This window comes from Hemicordylus capensis, chromosome 2 (assembly GCF_027244095.1).
Source record: "Hemicordylus capensis ecotype Gifberg chromosome 2, rHemCap1.1.pri, whole genome shotgun sequence".
Lineage (NCBI taxonomy): Eukaryota > Metazoa > Chordata > Lepidosauria > Squamata > Cordylidae > Hemicordylus > Hemicordylus capensis.
Window position 1 is genome coordinate 371557716 of NC_069658.1, and position 16139 is coordinate 371573854.

A 16139-nucleotide genomic window follows, 5' to 3' on the forward strand; every position below is an offset into this window, starting at 1 on the left:
AGGAGCAGCTACAGATAAGGCCTGGTTTTGAATTGCCACCAGACATACTGGTGGTAACTGGAGTCAGACCCCTCCAGATGATCTCAGCATGCGATGGGGTCATATAGAACATATAGTTTGTGACTGATGTCATAGACTCATAGAATTTTAGAGTTGGAGGGAGCTAATGGGGTGTTCTAACCCAACTTCTGCTCAGTACAGGAAATTGCTACAGCATTCTGGACATAGGGCTGCCCAGCCTAAGTTTGAAAACTTCTAGAGAGGGACTGCCCACCACTGCTCTGTTCTCAATTCAAAGCTTCTTTGGAAAGTTTCCTCTTCTGTTCATTAGCAGATTCGGGGTGCACACAGTCCTTGAGGATAGGTATGCATACATTAGTTTAAAAAAAAACTTTGGAAAACATCTAGAATCAATAGTTATGTTTATGAACGTTGATTGCAAAAACCATAACATACAAAAATGTTAGCATACTAGCATTCTCTCATTACCCTGTGGGATTTTAAAACACCTGAAACCACAGTTTTCAATACTGGAAAATGAATCTGCCTACAGTTATATTCCCATAACCATGGTGTGCTTGAGCAGGAATGGATATTTACAAATGATGAACATTACATGACATTAGAAAATGTCTAAATGACCTGAGAGGGAGAGCGAGGTGAATAGATGTGATTCAAAAGCAGCCCTAGATCACAATGTATAGTGGCCCACATTCTCTGCAGCTCAGCACATGGAGAGTGGGACAGCCAAATCAACATATTTCTGGCAGCAAGCAGGGCTTTTGTAGGGAGGAAAGGGAAACAAATATTGCTTCCCCATCCCTATTCCTGAATTCTGGGCTGTGCAGCAACTCTTTCGTGTAGTTAACTCTTACTCCACCCTACTAATTCTGTGGAGACTGTGGACCACTGACTCTAGGGAATCTATTATTCTAGAGATCTATGACTCTAGGAAATCTTGCAATTATAGGGAACTGAGAGTGAACAAGTATGTGTGTATACACACACACACACACACACACACACCCCTGTGGCTAATCTCATGCATGGCAGCTCTTGTGAGAGTTTGCGAGCGAGCTGCCAGGAGGGGCAGAGGAAAGTGACAACAGCAGTGGGGAAGAAAAGGCAAACGGGCAGGCGAACAGATGGAAGGGTGGGCAGAGTGGGGGGGGGAAGTAGCAGTGGGCTGGGAAAAAGGGTGAACAGCTGGGCGGGTGGCGTGGGGGGAGAAGAAGCAGCAGGCAGTGGCAGCGGCTGGCCAGGTCACCAGCCAGAGCAAAAAAATGGGAAGGCAGGTGGACAGGCAGGGGAGATAATAAGCGGCAGCCGGGGGGGGGGGGGAGGTCCAGCAGAAGCACACACCACTTCCAATCTGCGACCTCCACTGCGAGAGGGTGGGAGAGCATACGTAGCCTCCAACCGGCCTACTCGCAAGGAAGACGGCCCAGCAGGCATGGGGGAGGGCAGCGAAACCTCCTTCTTTGGCCCCACCTGCCTCCCAAATGACTGGTTGGGCCATACTTGGCTCATTTCGAGCCTTTCTGTGCATGCACAGAGAGCCCCGAAATAGGCCAAGAACAGGGGGGGACCAAGGGGACGGAGGGGGGACTGAGGGGAGAGAAGAGGAGGGTGGAGCATTGAGAACAAGGGAGGGGGGCCACGAATGGGGGGAGCTGAGAGGGAGGGGGAAGAAGGAAGAGGAGGGGGAGGGCCAAGAATGAAGGTGGGGGAGGAGAAGGAGGGGGAAAGGGAGAACTAGAGGCTCAGATGCTCTGTGCCCAAGTCAGCTAGTATATAAATATTTGTCGTATTCATTTTTGTATTTTATGAAAGCATAGTGTTAGGGCTATGTGCTCTCTGAGGTACAGCTGAGGTTACTGCACATGATCAGGCCAATATATGATTCCCGTTAATTATTTTTCTCCCAGTGGCAGTATTCCTTGGTAGTGTATATGAGGCATCTGGTGAGATTCCAATGGCTCACACATTTTGAAATACCATATGTAAATAATATTCAAAACAGTTATAGGAACTGCCTCAATCAATATCTACACAATTATCCAAGTGCCTTTTCTCAGGTTATTTCTCCATGTAGGTGTTGTACCCAGAGAAGGGGGCAAATTGTATTAACTAGCCATGAAAATAGTTGGGGGGCGGGCTGAATGTAATCAAACATATACTGAAAATAGTTTTGTTGTTTTCAGTAGGAAAATTTACAGCATCAGCTCCTTTCCCTGGACTTCTCAGGATTGTCATTATTAAGGACTGCAGTCATACAGCAGTCCAGGATGAGCAGTCATCTGCGGGGAATGTAAGTCTAACCTCCCTTCCTCCACAGCCTGCTCTGGAGCCCTTCTCATTGCTCATGAGAAGAGGCTCAATGTCTTCAAGTGGTTAAAAAAACCAGAGATTTACACACTTGGTGTTATATCCCTTTTTGATATTTTTTTTTAATGTGACATGATTTTGTATGTGTAGAATGTACATATTTGTGATTCAAATCATATGTAGTTTCTGGCTCACATGTTATTGTTTAGAAAACAGTCATCCACAAGAATGCATAAGTGGGCTGTCTGTTTTCTAGGTCACCATATATGCCTATGACGTACGCATGGTCCATCCACTACACAAAAGAGGTAGATGGATTACATTCATGGCTATCCATGCTTGTGTGATTCTTCCCTTGCTTTCTTCAGATGGATAGCCTATATGTAAACTCCAGTTCACATGTGTTGATCTACATGCAATGAAGGGGCATGCAAAAGTCCAAGATTCATTCTTGTGCTTTACCAGCGTAAAGCCCATTTCCTGGAGGATGGTGTGAATTGCGCCTGAGATTGCAAAATCCTCCAACTTTGTCCAGTCAGCTATGAGCTATGAGCAGTCACAGCTTGGGCACATGAAAAGTTGATGGAGCAGCTACACTGACATATTGTCACTGTGCTAGTGTCTATGAAGGCAATATTGGATATGTATAAACACAGTTTGTTATCCATCTGGTGTATGGTATATGCCCTTAGCAAAAGGGTGCGTCAGCATGCATTTCTCCTCATTTCTTGCTCTAAAAAAGGCATGGGCTATGTTTTAAAAAATCCATTACGAAAATCAGTTAGGGAGCTGGGATTGGCTAAGAGGGTGGAGGTGAACACAGTCTGTTTTATTCAGGATTAACAATCAGATATAATTGGAATTTGGTTTCCCTCCATCCCACAAAATGAGACTTTTCCTACTAGCTTTCTCATGTGCACTTTATGATGGAGATGTAACACTCTGTGACTACATTTGGAACAAAGCAGAGTGTTATGGTATTTTACCTTTAATTACCTTCTTCCTGAATCATTTTCTACATGTTTGTAGTAACAAATTAGCAAAGGCAATGGAAGACCAGGAGAAGGAAGGAGAGCACAGAAATCACAGACAATCTGAGGACCTGATCTAAAGCACACAACTGCAAATGGTCTTTGGTAATTTCACATATCAAAACAAGCAAACATACATTTGGCTGCATTTTCATGTAACGTGAAACTGCAGTTAAACAAGGCAGAGGTTGGAACTCAGTTACGTCCGAATGCATGCAAACATGGTTTCGCAACAAAAGCAACCTGTGGTTTGATTCGTCAAACTCCAATTTGTACCTTTGGTTTGTCTGCCAAACCTGAAGTTTGGCTGCGACATTACATAAAAATGTTCCATAACCACAATTTAGTCTGCTTTATGGAACGGCAATCATAGAGATGGCAGCAGAAACCCACCCGGGATTTTCCCCTATACATGCTTCTCACTGGCCACCTCTTTGAGCACTTGCCCCACCCCCTTCTCCAATCCAACAAAGCCATGACATCCCAGCCCAAGCCTGCCAGCCTGTCAAAGTCACACAGTGGCATCCTCTTCTCCCACTATGTCTCTTGCTCCCACCTCCTGGCAAGAAGGACCTCGCTCTCCTGGGGTTGCTGGAAATCAGGGCAGCCCTCTCCTGCAATTCCCCACAGTGGCAGATCTGCATATAATGCAATGCCAGTCCAAACCTGGAAAATTTGAATGAGAGTACAGATCTATCTCTGGTGCCTTTCCTCATATGCATATCCCCTAGGAAGTCATCATGTAACCCTGCTAACTTGGCAAAGAGGCACCTTTTACCGTGGTGATTCCCTTTATTTAGCAGGGGGAGAGTAACTGGCCCTATCCACCCCCAGCACAGTACTTCCAGTGACTGTTGCTGGTGTCTATCTTATGTTTCTTTTTAGAATGTGAGCCCTTTGGGGACAGGGTTCCATCTTGTTTGTTATTTCTCTGTGTAAGCCGCCCTGAGCCATTTTTGGATGGGCGGTATAGAAATCGAATTAATAACAACAACATTCCCTTCCCTTGTGCTTGTGCAATACAGTACAATTTCTGTTAGAAGAAATACCGGCATGGTATAGCATTTAAAGAGCAAATGTGCCCTTGGCAGACCAGGAAGAGAGAGAAGGCAGCCATCCCTAAAACAGGAAGCTGCTGAAACACAGTTGGACAAATGTCTGTGATGCAATTCACGGTTAGAAAAATTAACTGCGGGTCCAGTGACCTCTGGTTTCACATTATGTGCAAATGGATCCATTAGCTTTAGCAGTCTGTCCAGCTGCCTCACACTCGGTGCCTTATATTATATTTAGAGTTAAGTTTTTATTTATTATTATACTAGCAAGAGTCCATAGATTAATGCTGGGAGAATCCTTTTCTTAATCAGTGTTTGCAGATAATACATTTTCCCTCTCTGTTCAGACTGTCATCATTCTGTTCATCAAAATATTTACAGGTAAAATTGTCTTGCTTCTGAAATTCATGTTTAAATTGTTAATGGTATCTATGGTTACAATATTTTCAGATAGCTAGGAACAGTAACCAAGTGCAGCATGGAAAGCTCTACAACCACTTTAGTACTTATTCAGTCCAAAGTGTCCTCAGATAAGACTGCTACTTGGGTGTGGCTATCGAGATTGCTACTGAAATGACTGGTCTATTGTGAATTAATTAAATGGGGGAATAAGGAGAGGAAAGTAGAAAAGGATTTGGAATATGCACATTTGTACATGAAATAACATGAACTTCTGGAAGCCAATAGTTAAGGTGTCAGATTGGGGGGGGGGAAGAGCTCTTGTAGTTATCTGCTAATAAATAGTTCTGGACTTGAAAAAATAACAGCAATAGCCAAAAAAGTACAAAGTAGAAGAGCAGAAACTCTGAGAATTTTTAGAGTCATTTGGCTTCCTGTGGCAATTCTCAGATGTTTCACCTTTGGAGAGACTCTTGCCACATACACACATAATGTGGAACCATGGATCTAATGGACCTGCATTTCTGTGCCCCCTTCCCCCAGTCCAAAAACAGACATCCAGGAGAGCTCTCACTGACTGCAGAGAGAAGGGGAAACTGGCTGCCTGGGCTGCCTTCTTTACTGAAGGACAGCCCCAGCAGCCAACAGCATCTGGAGCGAGGGAGGAACTTCCTTCCTCAATTCCAGTTACAAAGCAACTGGACTATAGTGCCTGCTTTCAGACATAATGATGGCACAGTGAAACTGGAGATCCAGGCAGCAGACATCACTACAAACACTACAAATCACTGTCTGGGGACGGCAACCACGGGGTAAATTTTCTGTTGTGGCTGCGATTTCCTGCATTCAGACGTACAGATTTTGAAACTGGAGATCCCTTTACCACCTGTTTTGTGTTACGTGTGAATGCAGCCTCTGAATATCACTTTGAATTTCAGAGTGGGTTTTTGTTTTTTTAAAAGAAATTTTGGTGCCAATCCAACAGATAATGGCTGCAGTAGCATGTAACATCTAAGATGTGTGGCTTGTTACATGACATGCTTGTTGTTTTCATGGCATTTTAAACCCTGTTGGGGCCGCTTGCAGACATGGGGGGAAATCTATGGAATTCTTTGCCACAGAATGTAGTGATGGCCAGTAGTTTAGATGGCTTTAAAATGGGCTTACACAAGTTCATGGAGGACAGGTCTATCAATGGCTACTAGTCTGGTGGCTAGAGGCCACCTCTAGCCTCAGATAGAAGATGCATCTAAATACTGGTTGAAGGGGATCAACAGCAAGAGAGAGGGGCATGACCTCACCTCTTGCCTGTGGACTTCCCAGAGGCATCTATCTGGTGGACCACTGTGTGAAACAGAATGCTGGATGGATGGACCTTGGGCCTGATCCAGAAGGGCTGTTCTTATGTTCTAAGGAATGCATCCTCATCATACTCCTGCTGCTAACCCCAATATTCCCAATGGGGATGTGAGGACACACTCCTAGAAATGAGGCCTTCCCCACCTTCACAAGCCAGGCCAGTGGGGTTTAAGTGCCACTGAAGCAGTGAGAATGCCTGTCACAGACAGGTGGTTCACTGTATGATATGTGAGCCACTACTTAATTAATTCTGTGTGATAGCTAACAAACTGATTTGTAAGCAGGAGAAGTCAAACTGAACTTGAATATTCTAAATACTATCTGTTGCTTTAATATTTTTCATAATTCTGGATAATATCATAGAACATTATATTAAATTATCAGGCATTTACTGTTTAGGCTACAGTTAGACATGCTACAGAATGTAAACAATTTTGCAATTCTTGGATGGGCTCAAGTTCATTTCTTCTGTCACTATTAAGGCACCAAGCTAACTTTAGACAATGTTAGGGTGTGTGTGTAGATTGATAGATAGATAGATAGATAGATAGATAGATAGATAGATAGACAGATAGACAGATAGATACAGACACCCACTGTGAAGCTATTCTCATGAGCACTGAAAAGACTAGGGAAGCCCAGCCCGGTTTTTGCTGCGCGGGAGAACCGCTAGGAGAAAATGAAGGAGGAGAGGGTGTGAACTAAATTATGTGGTGAAAATTATATAGGGGAAACAGGAAGACATTTAGTTACTAGATTTAAAGAACATCTAGCAGATGCCAAATACATAAATAGGGAAAGGCCATGGTTGGTTCATATGAAAAATAAACACAATGGAAAACAATGCCTCTTAAAGTAACGTCTTAGAATCTGAACATTGTACCTTCAAAAGAAATATAAGGGAAGCATTGTTTTTAGACAAGTTACAGCCTGAGGTCAATGGTAAGGAAGTACTGAAAGAATTTTTTAAAACATGCATAGGCTATTAAAGGGTAAGCAGTAATTTAGTTCACACCCTCCCCTCTTTCATCTGTTAGAGTTATGGATAAGCAGACAAAGCTGTGAGTCATCAATTTCTGCCTTCCCCTCCTCTCCTTTTCTCCCCTTTTTCTTCACTGGCTAATCAGGTAACTGATTAGATTTTGGGAGTCTTTGGGATATAACAACATGGATTTTTAAACAGTGAGACATGAAAATCTGAAGTTGACATCTGTACATTGAAACTTTTGTTCTTTACTTGCAGGTTTTATATTTTCCTTTTAATCTATGCAAGAAAATAAGATCTGGAGAGAATAATTTGGTGTAGCTCCATCATGAGTATTGCATTGCCAATATATTCCCCCCTCCATATATATGAATGTTGAAAGGTGAATCACATCCCATCACCTTCACAACTGCTACAGTCAACACCTCACTATTTGAATACACAGAAGCTATTCACACGATTGCTCAAAACCGGGCTACAGGAGGTCCTCTGGCGGCGAGATCATCTAAGAAACCCTACCCCTAAATGAGGTTAATGGAACAAGTGCTCCGTTAACCTTGTCCTTTTTATCATGTGTCAGCTGCAGCTGCCTGACTGGGGGAGAGAGGAGGGGGACCCTAGGAAGACATGTGGTGCCTTCCTGGGGTTCAGGGAGCTGGGGCACCATGTGGCAGTGTTCCCCTTCCCACGGTGCTCCAAACAGAGCCTCATTTGGCTGTGGAAGTGCCCAACCGGAGCAGCCAGTCATCTGGGTGGCCAATGCAACTGTCTAGCAACGAGCAACAGCTCGTGTGTGGAGAGAGTGAGCTAAGCCTGTTCTCCTTGCACAAACCCCTGGTGCTTCATGCCAGATTGCCAGATTGGCACAAACAATCTGGCGCTTCACACTCATCATGTGAAGTGCCTCACAGCATTTTAAAGGAGATATCTGATGTGTGCACTGCAAGAATGAATAGTTAGCAGATGTGCATACAATTGCTGCCAAGAAGAAATGTGAGAAGTTACCAGCATATTTATATGTGGTAAACCATCATAGGTTTAACATAGAAAGCACAACATCAACTTTCCTAGCCAGCCCATATCAAATTGTTCTATGAGTCATTAATAATAAAACAGAATAAATCATACAATTAAAACATATAGACTTATATCAGTTTAATAATACATAATGTACATTAATTTACTGCTCATTCTTATTGTAAAAAAATTTATGAAATTATGCGGTGGGAGAGCGAATAATGACAGGAATATTTAACAGAGAATTCTCAGCACTACAAAAGACTATGATTTCAAGGATTCTTTGGGTGAATCTACAGCAGTTAAAGCAATATAAAACCAGTACAGGTATAGTGTTGTTATGGCTATATAAATAGGATAAGGAGCAAGCACAATCTTTTCTCAGTAAGTATCTCTTCTGTGGCTGCAAGAATAAAAGTAAAAAATTCCTAAACATTTAGATTCAGAGAACTGACATTTCATGATGACTTGATTTAGAGTAAGAAAATGCCTGCACATGTGAAGACAATAGAAACTGATAAAGAAGATATTGGCATAGGGGAATTTCACTGTCCTTTCATTTTAATTTTTGTTTAAGCTGTGCTATCCTTCCAACATGCACAGCAGATTAAAACAACAACATTAAAAACCACAGAACCAGCATAAATTAAAGCAGAAGTCAAAAGAGCAGCACAGAATAGAATAGACATTCACAGTGCCAAGAATAATACACACTAAAACTGACAATCTCCAGTCACTCTTAATAAAGATGGAACTCTTGATCCAATATAGAAAATGGTAAGAATACACAGGACTGTGATTGACTTGTCACTTACTATAAAAGACAGCTTGTCCTAACCTAGGGAACTTCCTGAAGGTAGATACATGGTTAGTTAAGCCTACTGCATGTTGAGTCCCTTGGTATTACTTTGAAAGAGCCACTTTCTGCTCTTGCTATCATAAGTAGTGAGCAAGCTAAGTTTATTACTCTTTCTTGAAGTTTTCAAGGGAGAAAGGCTTATGAGTTCACCACCTCTGTGTGTGTGTGTGTGTGTGTGTCCCCTCTGATAATTTTTGCATTTTTAATCCAATTCAGAGCACATGGGAGGGGCTCCTAAGGTTTTGTTGTTGTTGTTGTTGTTGTTTTTGCTGATCTGCTATCTTCCTTCACGATTTTGGCCACCCAAAGTACGTATGTATGTGTGTGTACAGATACAAACAAAATTCACAGGACATATGAGAGAACCTAGGGGATTGCAATGGAGGAGATTGCAATGGAGGAAGGTTGTTTTTTGGTCAATCTGCCATGTTGGGTTCAAAGTGGTAGCCACTCAGGCTATAGGCAACACTCCTTTGTAAATGACAGTCAGATACAAACTGAATTCACTGCATGTGGGATGGGGTTCTAGGTAAGTGTCATCATGTTAAAAGATGTGGAAAGGAGACTCTATTAGTTCTACTTAGAACTATATATTTTCTCTCTCACACACACACACTACACCATTGGTTGTAGCATGAAACCTCAGGCAAATGAACCTGTGGTTAATCAGTGAGCCTGTGAATCATCCCTCAAACCATCGCTGAACTGTGGTCTCACAGCTTCTGGCTTGAGAGCAGAGAGGCTCCTCCCTCTTCCTGGGACTCTGACACCGCATGCACCGTACTTCTCGCACCAGCAGAATGCAGGCAAAGCTTCGGGAAGTCAGTAGAATGGCTACCACTGGCCACTATCTTCAAGGGGGTGTGCTCAGCACAATCATGCCTTTTGGGCATCAGTCATCTGCCCTCAGGAAGGAAAGGGCATTTAAAGCCCTTCATTACACCACTTGCACCACTGCCCTTGCAAGTGTTGGAAGTGAAGGACTATGCGCTGTCTCTTGTCTCAATGACATAGGAGGACAGACTAGTGAGTCAGAGGGCTAGAGGGTCAAGACATTGGTCATCTCTTCTCTTCTGCTCTGACACTGTCCCTTTGATATGTAGATTGCTAATCTCAGGGACTTCCTTCCTTCCTGCCACTTCCTCTTCCCCCCTTCCTTCTACCTTGCTACATGCAAGCTCCTCTTCCCTGCACCATGTGTGCAGAGATGCAGAATCTATCTGCATTCAGCTAGATAGATAGATTAGAGATCCCATCTCCTCACTTTCCTATTTATAATGGAGTTCTCTAATAAATACTACTTATACTGATTTGAAACTATGAAATGGCTCCAAGTTACTTTACTCTCAGCATACACACATGCCTAACTGAATTCCATTGTGTTGTGCCTCTGTGCACTCTGCTGTAATGAAAAAGTGTTTCTCTTACCAGAGAGAATTCCCAACAGCAAGGGCCTGGCAGCCATCCATCCAGCACATTTTTATACCACCGCATGCAGAAGTTCCTGGGTGGTTTGCAATCTAAAAACAACCACTAAAACATTCACACAATTAAAACAATTTAAAATACAAAATAACAACTCTAAAACCCGAAGTCTTGCACAAGCAGAACTACTGGTATTGGGAGATGCAGAAGGGGCACCTATTTCCTGTTACTCCTGGAAGGGGTCATGATGACTTCCTAGGAGGGAACATGGATATGAGGGCAGGCAAAGGATCCTGCGGTTTGGCCCACCGTGACACAGAATGTTAATGCAATGGCAGACCCGAGCAAAGCAAACCAGGAAGCTTCAACACACTCCTGCCCCTGTGTGGGTTGCCGGCCAGGGATCAGCACTCTCATGAGAGGGCCAGTCTACTGGGGAGGGTCAGAGGCTCCATGGGTCGATAGGACTACACTCTCATGAGATCGGCCATCCAACTATAGGGGGCCCTGCTGATGTGGTATCCCTGTTTAACAATAAAACTCACACACTCCACCTTCCCCTCTCCCCTCAACCTTTACAGACTCCCAAGGAGTCTCAGCTGCTCCATGTGTCTGGGCAGTTCTGGGTGGTCAGAGTTGGGTAACATTGGGGATGGCTCCTAGTACACATTCAAAATTCTCAGGCTGGGATTGGCATTGTGGTATATGTAGATCAGCCACTGTGTGGAATCCCAGGTCAGGGGAACTGCTATTTTCAGAGATTTCTGCCGAGCCAGGTGGCCGGGTTGAGCCAAAAACCTATGCATATGTTTTAAGGGATGACCAGACTGTCAGAGGGAGCACTGTGAATCCTTTTTTCTGCCAGCCACTAGACCAGGAACGGTGTTGCTGGGGTACTGTTCTCCAGGGCTTGCAGGAATCTAGCAACTGGGTTGGGCAGCAACAGCCCTCTGCCTGCATGTGTGCCTCATTGGCCTATCCCTTTCATGAGAGAGTGGTCCTTGGGAGGATAGGATGACCACCTGCCTAAGGTTTTCTCATGACACTTGGTTTTATTGGCCAATTTATGTAACCAGTATCTAGGTGTTAGCCCAGGACAGTTCTTTGCATGAGGTATGGCTGATACTACATACTTGCACTCCAGGGGAAGGGGCTAGATCCCCTTCCCCTACTAACTTTTAACAAAAAATAAAATAGAACAATTCAAGAATTCCAGAGGCTGTCTTTTAACCCGAACCCTGCCATTCCTCCATATGCTTGTGAAAACACTTTTTTAGTCCTTTATTGCTGCAGACCTCTCCCACTGTTTCTGTCTTGTCATCCCTTCCTTTTTGTGCAGGTTGATAGAGAGGGACCATAAAATGCAGTGGAAAGCAGGCTCCCCACTCAACCCTTACATGCACTGAAGCTTGGGGCACAGTAATGCGGTGTCCTTGTTGCCGGGCAATGACAGAAGGAGTGTGGGGACTGTAGAGGGTGGGGCAACTGAACGGATTGCTGGCCCAGCGAGAAGCTGGGCAGGCATAGAGCTGACGCACTTCTGGGCTGGTCTGAGCTGCCCTCTCTATGGTTTCAGGAGCAGCCACAGCACAGAACCCAGGCTATGATGGTGGCAAAATTCGGACAAGATGCTGCCTGAGGTTCCAGCAGCAAAACTCACTACAAACTGAAGGTTCAGATTACGGTTTGAAGTCTGTAACCTCGGGTCACTTTTGTGACGAGACTGCAGTTCCGTGCATTTGGACAACCATGAAATCAAACCTCTGGCTTGATCTCCTCTGGTTTGGCATTATGTGCAAACGTGATCATTAACACATACATGCATGCTGAAATATGTCAGTTACTTTATTTTAAGAGATATTGAAGAGATATTAGTATGCAGGTCATGAATACCACTATTTAATAATCCAAATCACCATTTTGGGGTTTGCTTCTTAAGTGTAAGTAGCATGTGTGTTAATACAGCCCTTTGCCTCACTGATACTGCAGAATGTTTGACTGACACATGACATTATAAAATATGTGCACTGTTTGAATTTCATTAGAAATGTAAACTGATTGCATATATCAGTCTCTACTATCTAGGAGAACCCATTTTTATTAACTCAAAGTTCATGCACTTTTAAAAGCATCTTCAACATAAGACAAGCCAACACAGTACTGAAAGGCCAATAACTAAGTGAATGAAGTTATTGTTTAAGAGGGGTATTTGCTCCTTGTGACAGTTCATATAATCATGGTGTTAAGGGAATATGTTGCTTTTTATTTCTATTTAGAGCATCTGAAAACCTTTTGTGTAACATAGACACGCAAAAATAAGAAGTCCATCTCACTGACCTTCATTGATGCTTTTCATATCGTTATACATTCAACACAAAGCATTCAAAGCTGTCAGTGACATGCTGAAATTTCAGTGTATCAGAAACTATTTCAGAGTTCTGAAATTATAATGTCAGAATGTAACACTTTGCAACTATGGTCACCTCATTGTTTTATTATTATATGGTTCCTAGGGAGCCAAAGCTATTATTTATAAGTGAAAAGAGAAGGTGGTGGTGGTGGGGAACCCTCAGGCTTTCTAAATAGGGTCAATTGCCCCTTTTCTTTTGAGACTTTCTCTTTTCTTTTGAAGCACATACTGAAAATCCACAGAGACAATTGAAGGGCAAACATCCATAGAGATCCAATGAATATCTGAGATTTTCATGTTTGGAAGGAGGGAAAATCATATATTAACAAAGGCAAATGTGTCCCATATAATACAATGAGCCTTTTCTGACGGTCCCATGAGCGTGCTTAAGGACGAGTGGCATTGCAGGCTGCAGCAGCTTACCTTCCCCGCAGATGATCCGGAAGAGTTGCTAGGCGCATGGATCGTGCACCCAGACGAGCTGCTGCTGCCCTAGGGAGCACGGAGGTTTGAGGGCCAGGATGCATCATCTGAGCCTCCAGAAATCCCACAATGTGCTACACGAGTGCACGGTGCATTGTGGGGATCCTAGTGGCAACAGCTGGGAGCCCGCTCCTGTGTCAGCTCCAGCTGGGAGCAGCCGGCGCTGACACACATGCAGTTAGTCCTGGTTAAGGGAGCACTCATGCCCTTAACCTCAGCTATCCAGCAGGCTTCCTAGGCAGGTTTGCCTTCGATGCACTGCCGGGCGCCATGCAGTTTCCAGCAGTTCTCACAGGCAGCCAGGCTCGGGCTAAGCTGCCTGAAAACAGGCTTAAAAGATTTTAAAACTCACCATGGTTCATGAAACCAAAGAGTGACAAAGTGCTGAGAGGGACATTCTCTGCCAAACGCAACAAATTGGTCAATGGGGAAGAAAGATTATCAATAGCACAACACTTTGCACAAGCAAGACAATGGGGCTATTCTTACGATCACAAAAATTGGGCTAGGAAAATCCTAGCCCGATTTTTGTGATCATCAGAATGACCGGGCTCGCAGCCGAGCCCAGTGCTTCTGGAGTGGCTAACCCGCTCCTGTAGCCCACCTCTTAGCCCGGGTTTGCTGAGCGAGTGCTCCGCAAACCTGGGCTAACTGCTCGTGAGTAGCCACGGTGCGGCTCCACGCCGTGGCTACTCGTGAGTAGACCCCTGGCCGGGAGGCTTAAAAGCAGCCTCCGGGCTCAGGGGTCTCCCCAGTATGCCCTGTGCACTTGCGCAGGGCATACTGGGGCTTCTGGGGGCCGCGCAGCCCCCGAGCTCCCCAGCCCCCACTGGCTCTGTCTCAGAGCCAGCCATTGTGTGGGCAGCCGATCCGGCCGGCCAGGGCTCCCTTCCCGCTCACCAAATGAAACCAGTTCTCACGGATCATGAGACCCGGCTCAACTACTACTATATATGAACATTAAGTACAGCACCTGTATGAAGTAGCAAGCCTATTCCTATTTGATAAATAGGAAGCAAACTTGAGCAATATCACAACACCTTATGAAACAGATGCTGGTGAAATATATGCTTTGTAATGGGAAGGATTGTACACATGCACTTCTATGGCGGGGGGGGGAGTCATATTTAAAAAGTACAGTCAGTCACTGGCCACTCAGTTCCAAAAAGAAAACAAAGCACAATGAAAGCAGGTTTCTTTCAGCAAAAGTTAAAGGTACTGAGTGTTGGGGGAGGCAGATCAAAGAGAATGGTTTTAGTGAAATTCAAAGATGCTGAAAAGTTTGAGAGAAATTGCAATTTCAGGGGGGAGAAATTTTTGTAAACTTTATTGAAAGGTTTCAGGTGGGTGGTTTACAAGTTTGGTGGTGGTGGGAAAGAATATGTTTTGCACAGATCACACCACACCTTTGTAAGAAAGGGCAACAGCATCATTCTGAGAATGATTCTGTGGGGAAATTGCAACTGGCCATTTCTCAGGCCAGTCTCAGAAACAGACACCTCATTTTCATCATTTCAGAATCAAGATGTGTTGCCTATGGTGGCGAGCTCTAATTACCACACTGTGAGATGGAACGTCAATCTCCTTCTGCTTACTAAAGAAAAGGTAATGTGTGCCGTTGAGTTAGTGTCAACTCCTGGTCACCACAGAGTCCTGTGGTTGTCTTTGGTAGAGTATAGGAGCAGTTTACCATTGCCTCCTCCAATGCAGTATGAGATGATACCCTTCAGCATCTTCCTATATCACTGCTGCCCAATATAGGTGTCTCCTATAGTCTGGGAAACATACCAGTGGGGATTTGAACCGGCAACCTCTGGCTTGATAGTGAAGCCATTTTCCCACTGCACCATTAGGTGACTCTTCTGCTTACTAGTTGTAAATAATAATATTGTGGCCCGTTATTACCAAAATTATTTGACCTCTGTCTTCATTGATTTGGGTGCAACTAATGTTCTCTGTGGTAAGGTTTTCCACCCTCTTCTTCAGAGTCAGAATTCTCTAAGTTACATAAAAGTGTGAGTAACATTGTTTTGATTTGCTTCCTTTTTAGATGACTTCTGGAACTCTAAGATCTCACTTGCTGTGCTCATGATTTGTAAGTTCCACTTCTATGTAAGATATTAAACCAGCCCTATTGTGTCCAATGGAGGCACTGGCATGAGTGAAGACTCCAGGATCAGACTCTATCTAAGAGCGCATTCTTTCTCTCATGAATTTTTCTCCCACCCCCCCTTTTTTTAAAAGAAGAAGAAGAAAGCTTTATTGCGGTCATAGACCAAAGCATATATAAAACATATCAATATTACAAAGATTCTGAGCGAATTTTACAAATTATAGTTCTATCTAAAATTTTTGCTTTCAAATTCTGATGTTGAGGTTAATACCAAAATGGCTAGGTTTTGCTATATAATTTGTAAAATTCGCTCAGAATCTTTGTAATGTTGATATATTTTATATATGTTTTGGTCTATGACCACAATAAAGCTTTCTTCTTCTCTTCCTGCCCTATTTGTTTCATATTGATTTTTCTTCCATCTGCATTTTCATTCAGTTTCCAACAGTTGCCTGATGTGAGCTAAGCAAGAGTGACATCTCTGCCTTAGAGTTCACAGAGAACCAAATTACTGCACCTCATCCAGTTCTAAACACTGCACTTGTATATCTCCCCGATAAAATTGTAAATCACTTTCCCCTTGCCAAAGCTCCCAGGTTCTTGTTAGGTACTTCAGCAGCAGAAAAGAGTCTCACATTTCTTGAGTATTTAATGTTCTGTAACTCAGTTGTAACT

General features: G+C 43.7%; 1 long non-coding RNA gene across 1 annotated transcript; it reads left to right on the plus strand.

Moving 5' to 3' along the window:
* The first annotated feature begins 214 nt into the window (after positions 1-214).
* On the plus strand, positions 215-15479 carry LOC128346638 (uncharacterized). Its single transcript, XR_008317097.1, has 4 exons — positions 215-364; positions 2205-2311; positions 14870-14956; positions 15402-15479. It is a non-coding gene; the product is annotated as an uncharacterized LOC128346638 (long non-coding RNA).
* Positions 15480-16139: the final 660 nt, after the last annotated feature.